Raw genomic sequence first — 19,386 nt, forward strand, 5'->3', positions numbered from 1 at the left:
AGGGTATACCAACTGTTAATGTGTGACGGTCCACAGGTGCAAAAGGCTATTATGTGTCTAACTGAACATCATGATGTTAGTAAATATACATTTTTTATTTAAATGTCTCGTGTTCAGGTTCATTTACAACAGCTGTACTAGCAGTGAGAGTGAAATGGAGGCGTGTTGAATATTTCATCTGAGACATGGAGGAGAAGATTTTTTGACAACAAACAGCACTTACGGTTGTGTAAGTGAGAGATTCTGTGGCAGAATCTTGTTCATTGGACCAGACTAGACACAGAAAAAATGCTGTCCTTCAGACAGCTGCCATCGATTCAGCACTCCTCCCGCGAGGAATTTACGCTGTAAAAGTAGCATGTTACCAACTATTACTCCAGCAGATACAAGCATTAAAATTACATCACTGTCAATCCCAATGCAATATAAGAGACATATATTGAAGATGTTTTAGAGAGCATCTTATCAAAATAATGTTTTATCAAAATGTTTCATGTTTAATTGTTTCTAGGAGCAACATAGCTATCCATCCCGGGATTCCAGTAAGTCTCCTACTGCTAATTTTACTGCAGATAGACTACAGGCACAAGAGAGATAATTAGTTTCATTGCCTAAATTAGTCTTTAGAGAGACAATTGCGTCATCACCGAATTAATCTACAGATTTAGACTTCCTGTTCAAGAAATCTTTAAATCTGGAAATGGGGGAGTTTGCCAGTTGTGATTTCACAATGGGTGAGAGTTTCTGCATGGAATGAACACACACCTTATGAATTTTTCATTCCTCACAAACAGTAATGGAAGCGAGCAGAAGGTTCAGAGTTTGGAACCTATCTGAATTGATTTGGCTCATAATTCATAATTGAGCAGCTAACGCATGGAAAAGTATTTCATCACACTGCATCGTGGTGACAAAGCTTTTCGCGAGCAGCGGGTGACTTTTATTGTGTCTCGCTGATGGTTGGGTGGCATCTCAACTGTTTCTGTGACAGAGTTCATTCAACTGATTTAGTTTCCAGTCAAAGGCACACTGGGAAATGCTGTCCTAAGATGTTTGACCTCAGTTTTGTGAGATGTTCTCTAGTTCTCTGGCCCTTTTATTCTTTTGTTATCGCAGAATCGCTGCTATTACAATTTCATTTGAAGAAAAATGTTATTTCTGAATCGATTATATGGTCATAGAAGACTATAGTATGGGGTATAAGAGGCCCAGTCTCTACATTTTACTCCAACAAAGTTCCTATAGTAAAATGCATTGTTTGAGCACTCAAAATGACTATGATTATATGCATTCCGGGAAAATACATGTTAATATTTTACATTAAGGTTCCATATCTTAAAAATAGCTTATGGAATAGTTAATGCAATTAAAAACAATGAAGAATACAACATTTATTAATCTCATTAATTATATTAGTATTGGGTAGGATTAGGGATGTAGAATAAGGTCATGTAGAATAAGGCATTAATATGTGCTTAATTTGTACTAATAAATGGCTAATATTCTAGTAATATCCATGCTAATAAGCAACTTGTTAAGAGACCCCTAAAATAAAGTGTTACCAAAATATATATTATTAATGTAAAAATGGTCCCACTTTATATTAAGTGGCCTTAATTGCTATGTATTTACATAAAAAAATAAGTACAATGTACTTCTTGTGTTCATATTGTATTGGATGGGATACGGGTAAGGTTAGGGACAGCTTTAGTGGTATGGGTAGGTTTAAGGGTAGGTTAAGGTGTAAGGGATGGGTCAACAGTGTAATTATAAATGTAATTGCAGAAAATAATTATAGATGTAATTACATGCAGGTATTTTTGAAATATAATTACAATGTAAAAACATGTAAGTGCAGTGTACCAAATGATTAACTTAAATGCAATGTACATAGTAGTTAAGGCCACATAATATAAAGTGGGACCAAAAAAATCTAATTAATTAATTATTTAATTAATCCAGATTAATCAAATGTATTATTGACATGACTCATGACTCATTGTAAATCTCAATAAGGTCTCAATAATATATATTTTTTTTAAATGAGGAAGAAAAAAATTATTCAAGAAGCAGCAGATGCTGCTTTTTTCCTGTGATTATGATTCCCCTAAAACATATAATGAATAAACCTTTATAATTATGTTAATAATTAATGAATATTATAAATAATGTGCATTCCAGGTGGCAGTAACCTTGGGGCCAAATCTGGATTGTGGTGACCTCTGCAAAACATTTATTTAATGTCAGTAACTATAGTATTATTACTTACTGAGTTTCTGTTCAGGTGAGTGGGTGTTAAATTAATACTTATACAGCCCCAGAAGAATGATGATCAATAATCTTACAAGTCAATGCATCCATTATCCAAAACCCGCAGCCATTCCCTGACAAGCAATCAGCCCATAAATATGCGACGAGTTGCACATTTTGCCTCCTGAGGCATCATATACACAGAGCACAGGCCACAATAAAGCCCTGGGTTTGTGAGGTTATTGCTTGCCCACTAAGTTCGATGTGACCAGATGGGATGTTTTGTTTGATGGGCCTCCCTCGCTTTGTCACACACAATGACAACTTTTCCCCTCTCCCCCCTCCCTCCTGATGCCTGCCTTCATTGTTAGGCTGTTAAGGAGATTGGGTTGGCATTTACTGCATCTGTAGCAGTGTCAGTTCGCGTATGAGTGTGTTTGTGTCAGGCGGGAGAGGCCCCTGCTCTGCTCCTCTCGGCTCTGGCCTGCTCACCCATATGGACGGCCTGATCAAAGGCAGCTGAAGCAGGCTGCAGCACAGGCGCGCTGACAGGAGAGCGAGAGGGAGCTGCATAATTGACACGGCCCCTCAAAACCCCGAGCCTCACAGAGCGCCGGGGTCTGCACACACAGCACACAGCAGCAGAACGTCGGCTAAACAAGCTCAATATTCACACTTACCAGACTGATTACGTATCATATATACAACAGCAAGTCATTAGGAAGTGTGTACCATACAATGCTCTAATGGATTGTTATTGCATGACGTAAATGAGAAATCTAAACTCTGACATTAAGCATTTGCTCGTTGCACATGCCTGACAAACAAGCCCTTTAAAATGCATGTTTCAGGGCGGCGTGTCACCCTGCACTCTCTCCTGCTGAATGGTGTCTATTTTGGCTCCAGACCGGTGGTGGTTGCACATCACTGGCTGTCTGTTCTGAGAGGAGAAATGTCAGAAGCCTCCGGTGGCAGCCATTCCAGCTCCTGCCTGCCACCCCGTCACATGCCTCCTGTAAAGGAGGAGGTTTGCCAACTTGCCCCACATTAATCAGGGCCCTCTCGCACCATTAGCCAGTCAATCATTTTCTGGGGCTGAGCCAGGCTGCTAGCCCATTCGCCGTCTTAGCCCAGCCTCTGATTGGCCAAGATCCCTATAACATCCAAGGATGTGCCAACTGAAAATATGGTCGGGGCTAATTGTTGCGTATTTAAAGCTTTTTTGCCCGTGTAAAGAACTATTTGCAACACGATTTAGTTGTTCAACCATTTAAAATAATTACAAAAAAAAAAAAAAAAAAAAATCGAATTGTTTAAAAGTTTGAGCCTTTAGACAAAATATGCATATATATTTAAAAAATGTGAAAAAAAAGTTTTTTTTGAGTATCATTTGATACATCAGGCTTATACTGTCACATCTATGCTGGAGCAAGGAGAACGCAGGAGTCGAGGAGGACAATCAAACCTTCTTTTAATGAAGCACAAACACAGGGAAACATGGAGTACGGGGGAAAGACAAACAATACTGGACATCAGACACAGGGAAAACCAAGGCTTAAGAATACAGGGGAATCAAACGAGGAGAACTGAAACAGGTGAGGAGAAAAATCAAACACAGATGGAGACTAATGAACTAATAATAAAGACAGGAACAGGAAGGACCAAATATGGGCATGGGGAACAAGACACACGCGACACATCGTCCCCCTCCCGGTAGGCGCGTCCTGCGCCGTAACAATTCTACCGGGGAGGGGGGGCGGGCGCCCTGAAGGCCAGTGCAGGGCAGGAAAAGGGAGGAGCTTAGGAAGGCCTCCAGGGTGGGTCAGGGGAGTCTGGCTGCCATGGCGGGTCAGGGGAGTCAGGCGACCATGGTGGGTCAGGGGTCTCAGACGGCCTATGGCCCACCCAAAAAAGGGGGAAACTATGGAGTCTGGTGGGCGCTCAGGACGAGCGGGCTCTGACGGGCTCTCTGGAAGCACGGACACTTGGGGGCGCTCTGGAAGCGTGGACACATGGGGGTGCTCTGGGGGCGCTCTGGAAGTGTGGGGCTGGACGGGACCAGCGGAGATGTAGGAGACATTGGAGAGCTGGATGGGACTGGCCCTGGAGAGGCGGGCTCTGGAGGGCACTTGCGAGGAGCGGGCTCTGGAGGCGCAGGCACAGCATAGTGCTTACGAGGGGCTGGCACTGGCCTGGGGGGAGCTGCGACCATCAGGCTTGCCACACGAACCGCCGGCGGGCTTGCCATAGGGACTGCCGGCGCGCTTGCTTTGGCTGCAAATGGCGGTGTTAATTTCCCCGCAGACGACGGGCTTGGGATAGCCGCGGACGGCGGCATTGAGTTCCCCGCGGATGGTGGCGGGCATGAGTGTATGGGGAGAAACACGGGGAGAAAGGGCGCCGCTCACTTTTTTGTTTTGGGTCCGGTATTCTGTCACATCTACGCTGGAGCAAGGAGAACGCAGGAGTCGAGGAGCACAATCAAACCTTCTTTTAATGAAGCACAAACACAGGGAAACATGGAGTACGGGGGAAAGACAAACAATACCGGACATCAGACACGGGGAAAACCAAGGCTTAAGAATACAGGGTAATCAAACGAGGAGAACTGAAACAGGTGAGGAGAAAATCAAACACAGACGGAGACTAATGAACTAATAATAAAGACAGGAACAGGAAGGACCAAATATGGGCATGGGGAACAAGACACACATGACATATACTTTATAAATTATATTAATACAATATAGTGAGAATATGGAGATGATACTCAAGGAGGAAAAACACCTCAGATTTATCCAGAGACCTAAACTGAGGAAAGTGCTGATATTTATATGGCCATAAAATTAATATGAAAATCTGATGCCTACCGTAATTATTATTATTTTTTTTTTTTGAGTATCATATTTGATACATCTGGCTTATACATTATAACTTATATTAATACAATATAGTGAGAATATGGAGCTGATACTCAAGGATGAAAAACAAAAGACCTAAACTGAGGAAAGTGCTGATATTTATATGGTCATAAAATTAATATGAAATTCTGATGCATGTAATGCAATTGCTTGTAATGCAAATCGATAAAATATTTATAACAGTATAACTACTACTTACATGAAATGCTTATAAAATAACAGTATCTCATATCTCTCTTAATAATGTATTTTTTAATTGTATGATCAAAGCTCTATTGTTTTTATTTGGGGTTACATGCAAAACATGTAATGCAATGCAATACAGTGATGATTGAGAAATGTATAAATAAATGTTCCTTAAAAGCCTGAGTATTATATTTGATGCTCACATTTTAACTTGATAAAAAAAAAGAAGAAAAAAAAAAGATGTATAATCAACAGCGAAGGATGTTTCAGTCCAGTAAGTGTTCATCATGAAATATTACTAATAATATAAAAGTTCATCTTAAATGTACTTTATAAAAATTATTACAAATTTCATAGCCTTTTGCTTGCTAAAAAACTACCAGTCAGATGACAGATAGTGTTTAGATTGATGATAATTTAGAAACTTTACATATATACATATCAAATATTACAGAGTAGGCTTTTATAGGGTTAAGGTGTTTTATATTTTAACCTATGCATTTTAAGAAATCTATACACACCTGTTGAAATTGCATTCATAAATCCATATTAAAAATATTATCTTTTTAAGCCATTTGTTTACAATATGAAACATTACTGCTGTGCCTGAGATATCTCATTTCATTTTTGATATCCATTCACTAGTTCCATGGCGTGCTTTTATATGCACGTCTGCGTTTATCTGTAGCATTTTGACCCCTAGGTTTGGTAGCTATCAGCGATGTGAAGTGTTTTTAAACGGGGTGAAGCTGTTTTACACAGGCCTGGTAGGGGCGAGATAGTCTAACTAGCCTTTTGTGTGTGAGATAAGGGTTGGTAGGGGGCTGGCGTGCTCAGGAGGGGTAGTGGGAGGGGAGGGATCACGCTCCTCACTACAAAGTGAGAGTCCAGGATCCAGGCTTAAGGGACCTTCATCATTAGTTAATGACTTTGGAGATTAGTATTATAACACAGAGATTACAGAGGAGACAAGGGTTGTTCTCTGGTAATTACACACTGAAGCACAAACGTCCCCCTTCATGCTGCATCTCTTATGAGACTTAATTGAAGACAGCATCGAGGTAATGACATCATTTGAAGCTGTATGGCACGCTGTTTTGGTAAAATACAGCATGTGTCAAAATGGTATTTCTTTAACTATTCCTATCTATTTTAGTGCAATGATACCTCAATGTATATTACGCTATACTGTAAGAATTTTAATATTGTTATTAGTAACTTAAATATCTATTTCAACTTGATCTAAAGCATGAAATTAATTTAATCTGATTGATTTCAATTTATCAAATTGATTTAATCAGATTAAATAACATTTTCTACCAGTTAATTTATTACTATTACCATATGCATTTAAGGTTATCTAAAAAATACTTTTTACAGCATTTTTTACTAGTTAATTTATCACTATTACCAAATACATTTTAGGGTTATCTAAAAAATACTTTTTTTACAGCATAGCATAAATATGGCATTAATCCATACAACTCAGCTCAAAGAAAGGAATATATATATATATATATATATATATATTCTTTTCTTTAACTATTCCTTCACTCTCTGAAAAAAGGTACAGCTGTCAATGGGTTGGTATCCTTTCAAAAGGTAATAATAAGTAGTACATATGTAGTAATATGAACGTATATTTAGGTAATAATAAGTACCCTTATGACACCAATTTAGAAGTTGCAACTCTGTCTCTTTATTATTTGTAGGTGTGTTTCTGGTCAGGTTTACCCAGCGACGGTTGTGAAAAAATAAATATTTCAGAAGTAGTCGAGGCCTACAGCAGCACCACGGCTCTGGTTTAACTCTACCGCCCATTTATTTCAGCCATTAAGTTAACAAGCAACATTTGTATTTACCACCAGGCCTGGGTGGTTAGGAGCAATCAAAAACCAAACATCACAGGGGAACAGAAGGGAAACAGAGATGGAAAGTGAAAGAGGTGGATGGGGCGGGTGAGAGAGAAGGTTCAGGTTGATATGTCAAGAAAAACTGGGGTGAAGTGCTGACACGTCGACGTCTTAGCTGATAACGCTTAAATCATTTTTCCTCCAAAACTTCAGTCACCGGGCTTCAAAGAGATATAGCCATAATACAAATTTTTGGAGTAAGTAGTGGTGTTTGAAGTTATTTTATGGGATTTTGCTGTAAGGCCCAGAATTGATTTGCAGAGGGGATAAAAGGAAGATACTTTATCTTTGGAGCTTTGTCGGAAAAAGCTTAGCATCCATTGGTGGTTCCGCCAATATGCCTGCAGGGCAAGGGGGATGCGTGGTGGGGTGGGGGGTGCTTGGTTAGCTGGCATTGACATTATATACCAGAATGGATTGTGCTGAGTGTACACCTCCTGCTGCTTATGAGCTGCTCTTTCATAATCTTTCATGAACCATACAATGTTTTATTTAATGTACTGGGTCAGAGAAAAAACTTGAGAAAAAACATATTAATAATGAAAGATGTGGGGCTTGGGAGAGAGAAGGCAAAAGACGAGAGAGAAGGGAGAGAAAACTTGGTTTGAGGCTCATCTCTGCAAACAGGTCAGGGGGACCTTTTGAAGTCTGCAGCTCCTGTGCAGTCAATAGTTTAAAAACTCGTGTTATGTCTGAATGTGAGGCTAGCTCTGAGCTTCTTTCGCTCTCCCTACCTGACAAATGCCAAACATCTCATCTGTAGTGTCCAGCTCTCCATTGTGGTAGAAAGTGAAGAGCGAGCAGATTCTCTTCAGGCTTTACAGTTTAAACACACTGGACAGAATCCAACCTCAGAAATCCTCTAGTGTAAACACAGGAGGCTTTTTTTCCTTCTTTCCCAAAGCACCTCCCATAAAATCAACAAATTTCATGACATATTGCTTTTCGCATTGCTCGAACGCTGCTCTCGCTTGTGATCTTGACCTCCGATCTATTTGTACAAACAGGAACAAGCTTGGGCTGTGTGGGCATAATGCACTCTATCCCCCAGTGTCTGCACATTTGCAGGCTGTTAAGTAGGGCAGAGGCAGCTGCGAGCTTCTTAATTGCTTAATTGCACTCATTATTTGAACTGAGGATGAGCTCACCTCGTGCCGTTAATTGAAAAGGTACTGCAGTGCAGTCTTTCTGAATGGCACGGTCCCTTGAGGAACGCGCTGACTCTGATGTTGGGCTAGTGAGCGACGCTCTGTCTCTTTTTCTCTCTTTCTCACTCCCTCTCTCCCTTCCCGACACTCGATCGCATATGCTGTATATGTGGTATCTGAATTTGCGGTGATTCTCCAGGACATTGCAGGCCTATCAGATGAAAGAAGCATATCTTAGAAGCTCCAAACCCTCAGAGGAAGGTCCAGGGGCCATGTGACTTATTTATGACTCTTGTGACGACGTACTCCCCCTCCCTGGCCTCACAGTAACACACACACGTTCTCAAACACACTCGCACTGCATCTCTCTGACTTTCGCATGGCGTGGCCTCCTCGCTCTCTTTAAAAAATAAACAGGAGACTGGTGTCTGTGCTAATAATTCATGGCCAGGGACAGTGAGAGGTGTTTATGTGGGGAAATGAGATGCTCTTAACACCTGCTCCTCTGTGGAAATGGCACCCCACCTGGACTAATGGAGCCATTGCAAGCTTTGGCCGTGTTTATACTTTGTTGTTAGCTGAGGTATGTTTTACAGTCTCAGCTACCAAAAAGACAGTCCACCCGTAACCGTAAGGGAATATAAATGTAGTAGCCTATAGTATATTGAGCTGCTTTATTTGTGGCTTTGCTTTATCAACAACTACCGGGCAAAGTACACTAAAGAGGACTCATTTTGATTGACTAGTTTTTAGATATGTGCTTACCTCCTTTCCCTACACTCTTAGAAACAATGGTAATACACTTTGTGCAAAAGGCACAATGTACCGTTTAGGTACTAACCCCTGTGAAAAAGACATATGCTTTATCATTCTTTTAAAACAAGTATGAACTGAACTGAATGTATGAACTGAATGTAATGTTTTCAGACACTTAGTTGCATGTTAGATTTATGATTAAGTGAAAACATATTAAATAGAATTCACTGTAAGTACATCTTTGTATGTAATTTCATAATAATTTCTCACTTTTAAATTTTGTGTGTACTGTTGAATGTAATTACAGGCATTTATGATCTACTGAAGCTTGAATATAATTTGTAATTACACATTTGTAATAATGAAGTTGCAATTTAGCCTATTTGAAGTATATTAACTTTAAGTTTATCAAATAACACACTACAGTTAAAATTGTAATATAAAATATATATTATATTCCTATAATCACACACTTTAGGTACTACTGAGTACCTTACAGGTACCAATATGCACCCGTAAACAAGGTACAAATGTGAACACAAAGTATGCAAACGGTACACCCCATGAATGGCAAAAACAATGTAAAAACTTAAAAGTGGTTACCTTCAGCAGCTTTTTCTTCCTAGCCTTCAATTTACTTTGGTTAATGTAACGCTATATTTAGGTTGATTAAGTGATATTTAATATTTTTGACAATTAATTTAGATGTTACCACATGAAGCACGTTTTTTTTCCTGTGTACCCTATAGAAAATGAACCTAACAATCTTTTCTTTTTACTATGCTACATCTCCATCTAATATGTTACTCATCAAAATGACCTTTGTTGGAACACTTTCCACTCTGTGAGATCAGAGGTTATCTCTAATTTGATATCAAATCAGCCAGCCAGCAAGAAAGTGAAGTGAACCGTATACTACATAATTAGCTATTTCATTTAAAAGTGCCCAGTTTGCATCACTTTATACATCTTGTAGACTGAATTTCAAACTGTTTCCAGGACAGCTAAAAAAAAAAAAAAAAAAGCCTCTATGTGTGCAGGTAGCTAACATTGCATAAAATCACCGGTCCATTTGCATCTTTCAGGATCAGGCTGGAAGCCATTTCTCTCTGACCTCATTCTAATTGAGCATGGCAAAATGCTATTTCCATATGCCTCTCCCTAACACTTTCATTTCTGCCTTTTAACAAAGCCTTTTTGTTGGGAAATATGTTACTAATGGCTTATAAATTAATAAGCAGCCAAACTGAAGTTGATTTTTATACAAGGTGATGCAAGACTGGCTGGCATCTCTGTCATTTTATTCCCTTTCCAGAATTTTCTGGCCGAATGCATTTCCATATCACAGAATGCTATAATGCATCTTTTGTCATTCTCTCTCACTAGTGCCGAGGCAGTGGCGCTGAATGTCCTGGTGTGATTTACGTTCCCAATCCCACTCATTAATTTTCTATCATTGTGAAAATATGATTCATGTTTTGGGGGCTGTCAGTATGACTTATTTAGATGTTCAGAGGGGAAAACTCAGGCCTTCTACTTAATGGAATATAAAGTTGCAAGGTCTCATTCCCACTCTAACATTAAACAACAGGAGCTACACATGTGTTAATGTGTGCTCCCAAAGCACCTTAATTCAACTTGAAATTCCTAATGGAACTGACTTTCAGTGCTGGCCCGTCTGAGGTGTGTGTAAAGGGGGGGATGCTTAACACGTAAATTCACTTGTCTTTGTCGTCTGTGTGTGTCTGGCAGCTTAACGGCTCTAGTGCTTGTGTGTCTGCTGGGAGGTGTCGGGCGAGCACAGTGTGGCCAGATGCATCTCGGGACCATGACCTGCTTTTGTTTTTGTTTTTCTTAGTCTCCTTTTTGCAGCTATGTCTTGCAATGACAACCTTAATTTATTATATTGAATATGCTGCTGGGCTATTTTGACTAGCAGTTACAGTAATTAGTAAGAGTTTTGCAACTTTTGCAAGGTTTTTTTTTTTTTTTTTAAGAACATAACAACCAAACTCTTTACATAACTAATTTAAATGAAATTTAATGTATTATTAAGCTGGCTGACATGACACACTTTTGGAAAGCGGACTACATGTCCAATATGTTGCAGTTTGTCTGAAACTATTTTAAAAAGCATTTTGCTAAAATAATTTATAAATTAGAATTTGCTGATATCTCTAATGCATTTGTACACTTCACACTCATATCTATATCTATATATATATATGTATCTATACAAACATAATTTTGACTTCAAATTTAATGCATTAAAAATGCATTTAAAGACCCTAAAAATTAATAACGATATATTTAATATATACCTAAATAATGATGTTTAATATATTTAAATAAATGTATTTATTTAATGTATATTACATGTTAAGTATTTATTTCTTTATAAATAAATAGTTACCATGCAATGTACATTTTAACTTATAAATCTTTGTGTTTTATACGTCACATTATACGTCAACTATCTATAACTATAACACAAGGCAGTTGTGCTTGTCACTATTTATTGCGCAAATACCTATTGTGCACTTAAAATACAGGATACAAGAAGTGAGTCATGCATCATCTAATTAGTCCTCATCAAATAACACAGATTCAAACACAAAGACTGATGACCATAGACTGAGTCAGAGATGAATGTCTGGCTGGCCTCTACTGCAGATGACAGCGTCCCTTCTGCATGAGTGAGTAAGAAAGTGCTGCTCTCTTTGACAGGCAAACTTTCTCTCACACTTAATCTTTCACTTTTCAAAGAGGATGAAGTAACCAAATGATTGTCACCTTTCCCACCAGTGCTTCATCATAAGAAAATGAATGTAGGTCTGCTAGTCCAATGACAGAGGGAAAAAAAGAAATGAACATTTAGTTTTTGATGGGACAAGACATTGACTGACACAGTGCTAATATGCCCTCGGTCATGACACTATATAATTAACTGGCTGCCACTGCAGGGTTGTAGATATTAGAAGGTTAATTAGACAAAAATGAAAGACATAGATCAGGTTAGCATGGGCTTTAGCACAATAGCCTTCCTCACCAGGTCCTCGTGAGGAAGTGTTAAATCTAATCCTTCACAAGCTAATACAGACCGACATACCTTCAAGTTAATTATAGCCGAACAACTTCATCTCCTTCTTACCAATTCAGAAATTGAGATTTTAAACTAGATAATTGGTGGTGGTCTAAATAGTTGGTGGATGTCCACTCATGTTAGTTTAATGAAGCTTAGAGAGAATTTGGACTTAAGGCATATTTTAGCATTGGTGGATCTCAATAATAGATTCCTATTGGACTGGAAAGGACCTGGTTTTGTCCCACATAAGGGCGTAGAGATCTTAAAAAAGGCAAACCAATGTCTGAGGCCATCAGTGTAAAACCTGGATCGAGATGTGAACTCGATATCATTGACAGAGTCTTCAATTAAGGAGACGTTTTCCAATGTCACATTAGAGCGGGAGTCAATATCAAACCATCAATAACCTTCTCTGCTGTTCACACACAGTCTGGTGTATGGGGGTGACCTGCAGACTCAGGGGTCAGGGCCGGTCTGGGTGATAAGTCAAGGTCCTGTGAGCGTGTGATCTTTTGGAGGTCACCCTGCATATTCCATGTTCATACTGACTGACTCACAAATTGAGTTGTACCTCATAGTCAATAAGGAAAAATAGACATCATCAGCGTCTGGAGCACAGGATGGAGCCCATGAACCCCATCACAATCCACAAAGTTCAGCTTTCCGTCTACTTGTTTTCAATGATTGTGTCGCCTTCTAAGTCCAGTCCCGGAAGGGTTTGTGCAGCCATGGGGTTACACATTGTTGATTTCTCCTGTTTTTGTCCTATCCTTAAAACCTCACTAATCCACGAATCCGACCTTGGATTTCGGTTGCGGAGCTAGAGGAGGAAAATAATTGGGTTGCTGCTAATAATTGGATTTTCTGCTTCTTTGGCAGAAAAAAACTTAACAACTGTCCTGACAGGAAGAGTTTGGGGCAGTAAGCCGCTCTTCAGAGCTCCTACTAGGCCTCGGTCGCCACATATAAAATGATTAGCATTCTGCGATATGATTACAGGCTCTGCTTTTAAAGGCTAATTAAAAAAAAAAAAAAAACGATTTATAAAATTCTTTAAGTGTTCTCTCAGTCCTCATTATAAAGACTTTAGACTCCTTTTATGAGGGATTTAAACAGAGAAAAAGAAAGGAGGAAAGGTTACCTCGATTACATCTGTAGAAAAGTGGCTTTACAGGAATTTAAGAGTCAGAAAGTAATATGAGAGAGCAAGAGATAAGCAGCTTGAAAGAAAAAAAAGGGATTTCTTGAGTTTGTAATCTTTTGGATTTTGAGTGTCATGGAGTAAAATTAGGTAGGCTGTACTGCTTTTGGACTGCTGTGTTAGGTTGCATCAGGTAGGTTACTTTCCTTAGTAATAAACAATTTACAGAAATTACAAGAAAACATTACAAAAAAAAGTCACTTTACACAAGTTTTGTCAAAATCTATTAACTTCAAAAACACATTAAAAATCCATTGTATACATACAAATACTTAAACCTCTTCTAAGATTCAGTTTGATATTAAAACTCACAAATGTCTGTTATATAAAGTTAAAATTGTCAGGGCAATGCAACTCTCCTTATATCATAATTTAATTTTTTTTTAATTAAGATTAAGCATTATCTCTTAAATACACATAAAACAATCATGAACAACATAAAACAGGAAATTATTTCATATAGACTTGCAGATTCTCGTGAATGGGAGACAAGGTCAATAATAATGATAAATTGTCAATGATGATTTGACCCTTTTATGAAAAGGGAAGGTCAGTTCATTTGGAAAACTTAATTATATTTATGAATTAATTATACTACTATTATTACTACTACTACTACTACTACTACTAATAATAATAACAATAACAATAACAAAAATAATAATAATACTACACTTTTTACATTTATTTACATTCATACATATTTAAATTCATTCAAACGGTTTTACATATTTTACATTTATAAAAATAACTGGGCATCCAATTTTGATATATTATTATAATATATATTATATAATTATTATAATATATATTATAATAAATAATTTTTATTTTTATATTTTTTTCTCCATGAAACTACTTTTGAATGCATACAAAGTGTTTGTGTTTTAAACTACCTTTAATAAAATACTTTTTCCACTTTTATATATTGTGGACTTATTTTTCAACCTATTTACTGTCTGGGGCAGTTGTATAGAGGTGTTGAATTGTTACAAACATGCTCAAGATTTCTCCATAGTCAGAAACAAGTCTGAAAAAAACAGCTTCATAGTTCAAAAGACCTTGTCCTGTGTTGCAGTCTAAGAGACGTTGTGTGTATGTGTTTGCTATACAGCAGGGGCTGCAGTGTGGTAATTAGAGTTTGGCAGGGAGTCTGGGTGACTATGGCAATATGTAATTCTGCTCACCGCATGTGTGTACCTGCCGTGTACTTTGAGTCACATGTGAGACCAAACCTCAGACTGTATCAAAGGAAGGGTGCAATGTGGCCCTGACTGCCCCTCTGGTTAAGCACACCCAGGAGGCCCTCCTGCGAGTCACCTTGCCAATGTTCCCTTGTGAAGCAACTTAAGCCTGTCGACATGCTGCTTGGACAATGGAGAATTCAAAGGGTCCAGATTTCGACACAAGAGCTGTGACTCCAAAACAAACACACAGGCCTCTGCAAATATCAACCTACCAGTATCCTCCACCTGTGCTTAGGTGCACACAAGGTACGCGGCATGATTTTGTTTTCCAAACGTAGGACAATATGCTTTTTTTAGACAAATTTTATCTTCGGTGTATAAAAGTTTGAAAGACATAAAAGAAGAACAGTGATTATTTGCAATTTTCAGTTAGTGACAAAGGTCATTTTTATTACATTCACACTCTGCATGATGTTGATAATATCAGATATCAGAAAGGCATTACTGCTTTGTATAAGAGACTTTATTGAACTTCAAGATTTCTTTATAATTATTATTTGCCTATTTCCCCATTTTTTTAAGATGGATGATCAAAGCAAATGGGAATGTTTACTGGAGAATCTGATCAATTTTGCATCCATTTTGCAGCCTGAATGAGAAGTCTTGCGCATTCAGCAGTACTTTGCCAGAAGTGAAAAATCGTTTGTGATGGAGGTGTAATTGCATGCAAGAGGACACTACACCCTGCAGTATCACAATAGCCCGGCGAAGGCAGACGCTACTATGTGGAACTTGAAATGCAGGCAACAGACGATCCTCCCCCCATCAATTTATATATTATTGCATTGTAAAGGTCAAAGCTAAAAAAGCCTCTCAGAGTGACTACAATTACAGATCATTTCTGGAAGAGGAGGAAGAAAAGGCAAGAAAGAGCCTGAACCTTTTGTGCATTTGTTTCAGAAAGCTCTAATCTTGTCATATGGAATAAAGGCAAGCAGGAAACACTTGAGAGTTTATATAATGAAAAAAACATCAGTCACATTATGGACACGGAAATTGGTGAGGGGTTTAAAATTGACCTAATTTTCAGGCAAAGAGTAATAGTACACAGTCCAATACATGTGTGTGCACACATGTATGGATGTACAGTACATATGCATACACACACATACATGTGTCTGTAAATAGAAGAAAGTTGCATACTGTATATGAAGAAGCGATACTGTAAAATAAAAGACACTTTTTCTAGTGTGTGTATATATATATATACATATATATGCATTTAAATTCATTAAATTTTTAAATATATTTCATGTATATTATTATGAAAGTGTACTCAAAATGTGTTTTACAATATTTATTCATTTAAAAACAGGTCTAAAAAAAGTGTGACCTCATCTAACATCTATGACCGTTCTGTGGGAGTTTTGTAATGGCAATAATGAATGATCACTTTAATTCTGTGATGACGTGAGTAAGGGACACCACACTGTTCAAGCAGACAGACAGCTCAAATAAGCTTTATCTCCCTCTTTATTTCTCTCTTTCACGTGGAGGGAGAGCGATAGAGGACACTTTGTTTTCATACAATTGTCCAAAACGTGTCGCCTCCTTGGCTACACTAAAAAAATAGAGAAAAAAAATGCCTCTCATGACAAACAAATGACTGTTCTTTTTTCCCACCCTTACTTTTTTAACACGATGCCAGTGAAGAAATAATTAAAACGGAGAGACTGAATTGTGTACAAGGTGGACCCTCTGTTCAGTAAGCCACTTTCATTTGAGAAAAGCCTTTTTTGGAAATAATATGTTCTGCTCTGCTTAAGTCTGAGATCAAATGCTCTCTCATAACGCCGGGGTAATTAGATTTCACTATGTAAATGGCCTTTGGAGGCCATAAAGAGGAGAGGAAGGGAGATAGAAGGCAAGAGCAGGCTCTTGTTTGTTCACTGCTGCCTCCCTCAGGACATTCTGGATTCTGTCGTTTGGCATCTCATAGACTAAGCAACAGCACATCTACCACGGAAACTGTTGAGACGGCATCAAAAATAAGGGTTCTTATGGATTAGATACTTTTTAAATAAATATAAAAGCATAATAAATATAAAGTATAAATAAATGCACACACACACACACTTTTATATATAACAACATTTTAGTCAGATGATGACCTTCATGTAGATGTCATCTGTGTTTAATTTGTTTTTATCTGCCCTAAAGAAGATAATGGGAATAGCAATTAAATGCCTTTCATCTAAGGTTTTCATCTCAGGCAATCTGTCACAAACACTATCATATAAACAGTTTAAGACCTGAGGCAGTTTTGCCTTGTGTGCTCTCCTGATAAATGAATACACAAAACACTCCAAAATACATTTACAGAACATTTTAATCAAATACATTAATAAGAACATTTAGTAAACAAAAGTCTGCTTCGAAAATAGTAACTGTGTGTAGGTGTGTGTGTGTGTGTCTTTTTTTCTGGTTCTTTGTCCCCAGTAGATTGCACAAACATATGGCTCGTCTCCCTCACCTTTAGTTAAGCCTTTCTTAATTAACTTTAAAGGGCTAATTTGCAAGCTTGACTAAGTATGGTGTTATTCTCAAACAAAGATACTTTTTATTCAGCTGTAATACAGAATGAAAACACTGAAGAATAATATTTTTTTGCTTTACTTCAAATAAAGACAATATTGAATCTGCAGTAAGAGGAAAAAACAAGACAGCAGCCGTTGACTAAGATTAAGGGAGTGGTAACATCATTTCTTTTCTTTTTTTCAAACATAAACAGCAGGGACCCATTATAATGGTACAGTTTTTAAGCCTGGAAAGATGACCATATGCCATGCTCAAGGCACCGCCGAGACAAAAGTCCACAGACTACGGATCAGTGACAAGTCTCTTTGCTCTTAATGCCTTGTCAAGCCACTGTTGTAAAACAATTAAGATCCTATTAACATATATTTTATTAATTGCCCTATCGGGGTGGAAACACAAAAGACATGTTGATGTCCTGACTGGGCAGGCAGCTTTTGGAGAATTGGAGCATGGCATCTTTCTCACAGAGAGTGACAGCTGAAAAAATCGGGGTCAGATTATATCAGCACGGACAGCTTCACAGATTTGTTTGCCATTGATAGCAGCAATCAATTAGGGCAACCACGTCTGCAATGGCAGAAAATGCTGTAGGGACTCGTCGCATAAAGTTCTTTTTTTTTTTTGGCTCAGTCAGTCATTTGCGAGTAATTTTTACAGCTTGATAAATTCAGTCACTGGGTTATGCAAAAATAAATATATAATATAAAAACAATTCTGTTTTGTGGTGATGATTATTTCACAATTATCGTATCACAGCTTTTTTTTTTTTCATTTCCTCTGAGTAATTGGACTGCCCCGGTGCATTATCTGATCTAAATTGCATTGCTAATTACAAAGCCCAACAGTTGAGCGGCATCAATACTCCATTAGGATTAATTAAGATTGGGAGTGACAGCTGACGATTAGGCACATCATTTGCAGTTCAACAATGCAGAGGTCAAATGATCACGTTTCTTTCTTTTAATCGTGATTACTGTAAGCTTCTGGATAATTCTCATCAAAATGAAGCCTGTGTGTAACAATACGATTAACTAGGACATGCTCATTCATAAACAAAATACCGTGAAGGTACGAGGCAGTTTTCGAGGTTTTGCTCAGTCTAATTTTCACCCAGGAAAACATAAAGGTTTCATAATTGATTATGCGTCTAATTACAAAGCATATAATTAGTGGAAGTTATTGATAGTTGAGAATGTGCTTTTTAACCCTGAAGCTGTGTATCTACCCAGAGGAGATGTGTGTCCTTCTGATCTGATGATGGCTGTGACTTTTAACTAATTAGTCTGTCACACAAAGTCACAAGTTTTTCACGCCAACCTGGATTTGACAAGGCCTGTGTGTCTTTTTTAAGCCTCTAATTTTCATATAACCAGTCAGCAGAAGTAAATCATCCTATGTGACCTTTAGCTTTATGAGGAGGAGGCAAAAACAAATCAATATTTGCATTACAATTTACCTTCAAATACACACTGAAAAAAAAAAAAGTGTATCTATATAATGACTTTTAAAATGATTTTAGTGTCCTCCTGTTTAGAAGTTTTAGTGACTTGGTGTGTGCTGTGCTTTTGAGAAGAACACTCGGAGATGTGGAATACGACACAAGAGCACTTCATCTCGCTTCATAGCCATACAGCTGTAACAGCACTTAAATGTTTAACATTAGACATTTTCAGATGCTATCAAAAAATAATAGCATCAAATCATGTTTTTTCCTCATGCCACTTTCACAGAGTGGGGTGGGAGAGTGGTCCTCCTCGACAGCGTATGCCCTCGGAGAGACTTCACGCAGGAAAGCCAACCCATTATTGTTCTCATAACAGAAACAGAATCTTAAATGTAGGTTATGGCACATATAAAGACAGATCAGATGAAAGTATGAACATGAGCTTCAAAGTTCGGTTGAGAGATTGCAGAGTTCTGACAGATGTAAAAACTGCTGTAGTGTCTGCAAAACAGGGCCGAAAGCCAAACATAAATCTGGAAGACAAAAGTAAGTAGTGCCCACACACACACACACACACTCACAAGCCATTACAACTGTACTTCCTGCAAGTGCATTCTTAAATGTCACTGGGGACAGTGTGCTTTCCTAATTGTGATCATTTCCCAGCTAAAGATCAGGATCCCATCCACAGCCACTG

This window comes from Onychostoma macrolepis, chromosome 06 (assembly GCF_012432095.1).
Source record: "Onychostoma macrolepis isolate SWU-2019 chromosome 06, ASM1243209v1, whole genome shotgun sequence".
Taxonomy (NCBI): domain Eukaryota; kingdom Metazoa; phylum Chordata; class Actinopteri; order Cypriniformes; family Cyprinidae; genus Onychostoma; species Onychostoma macrolepis.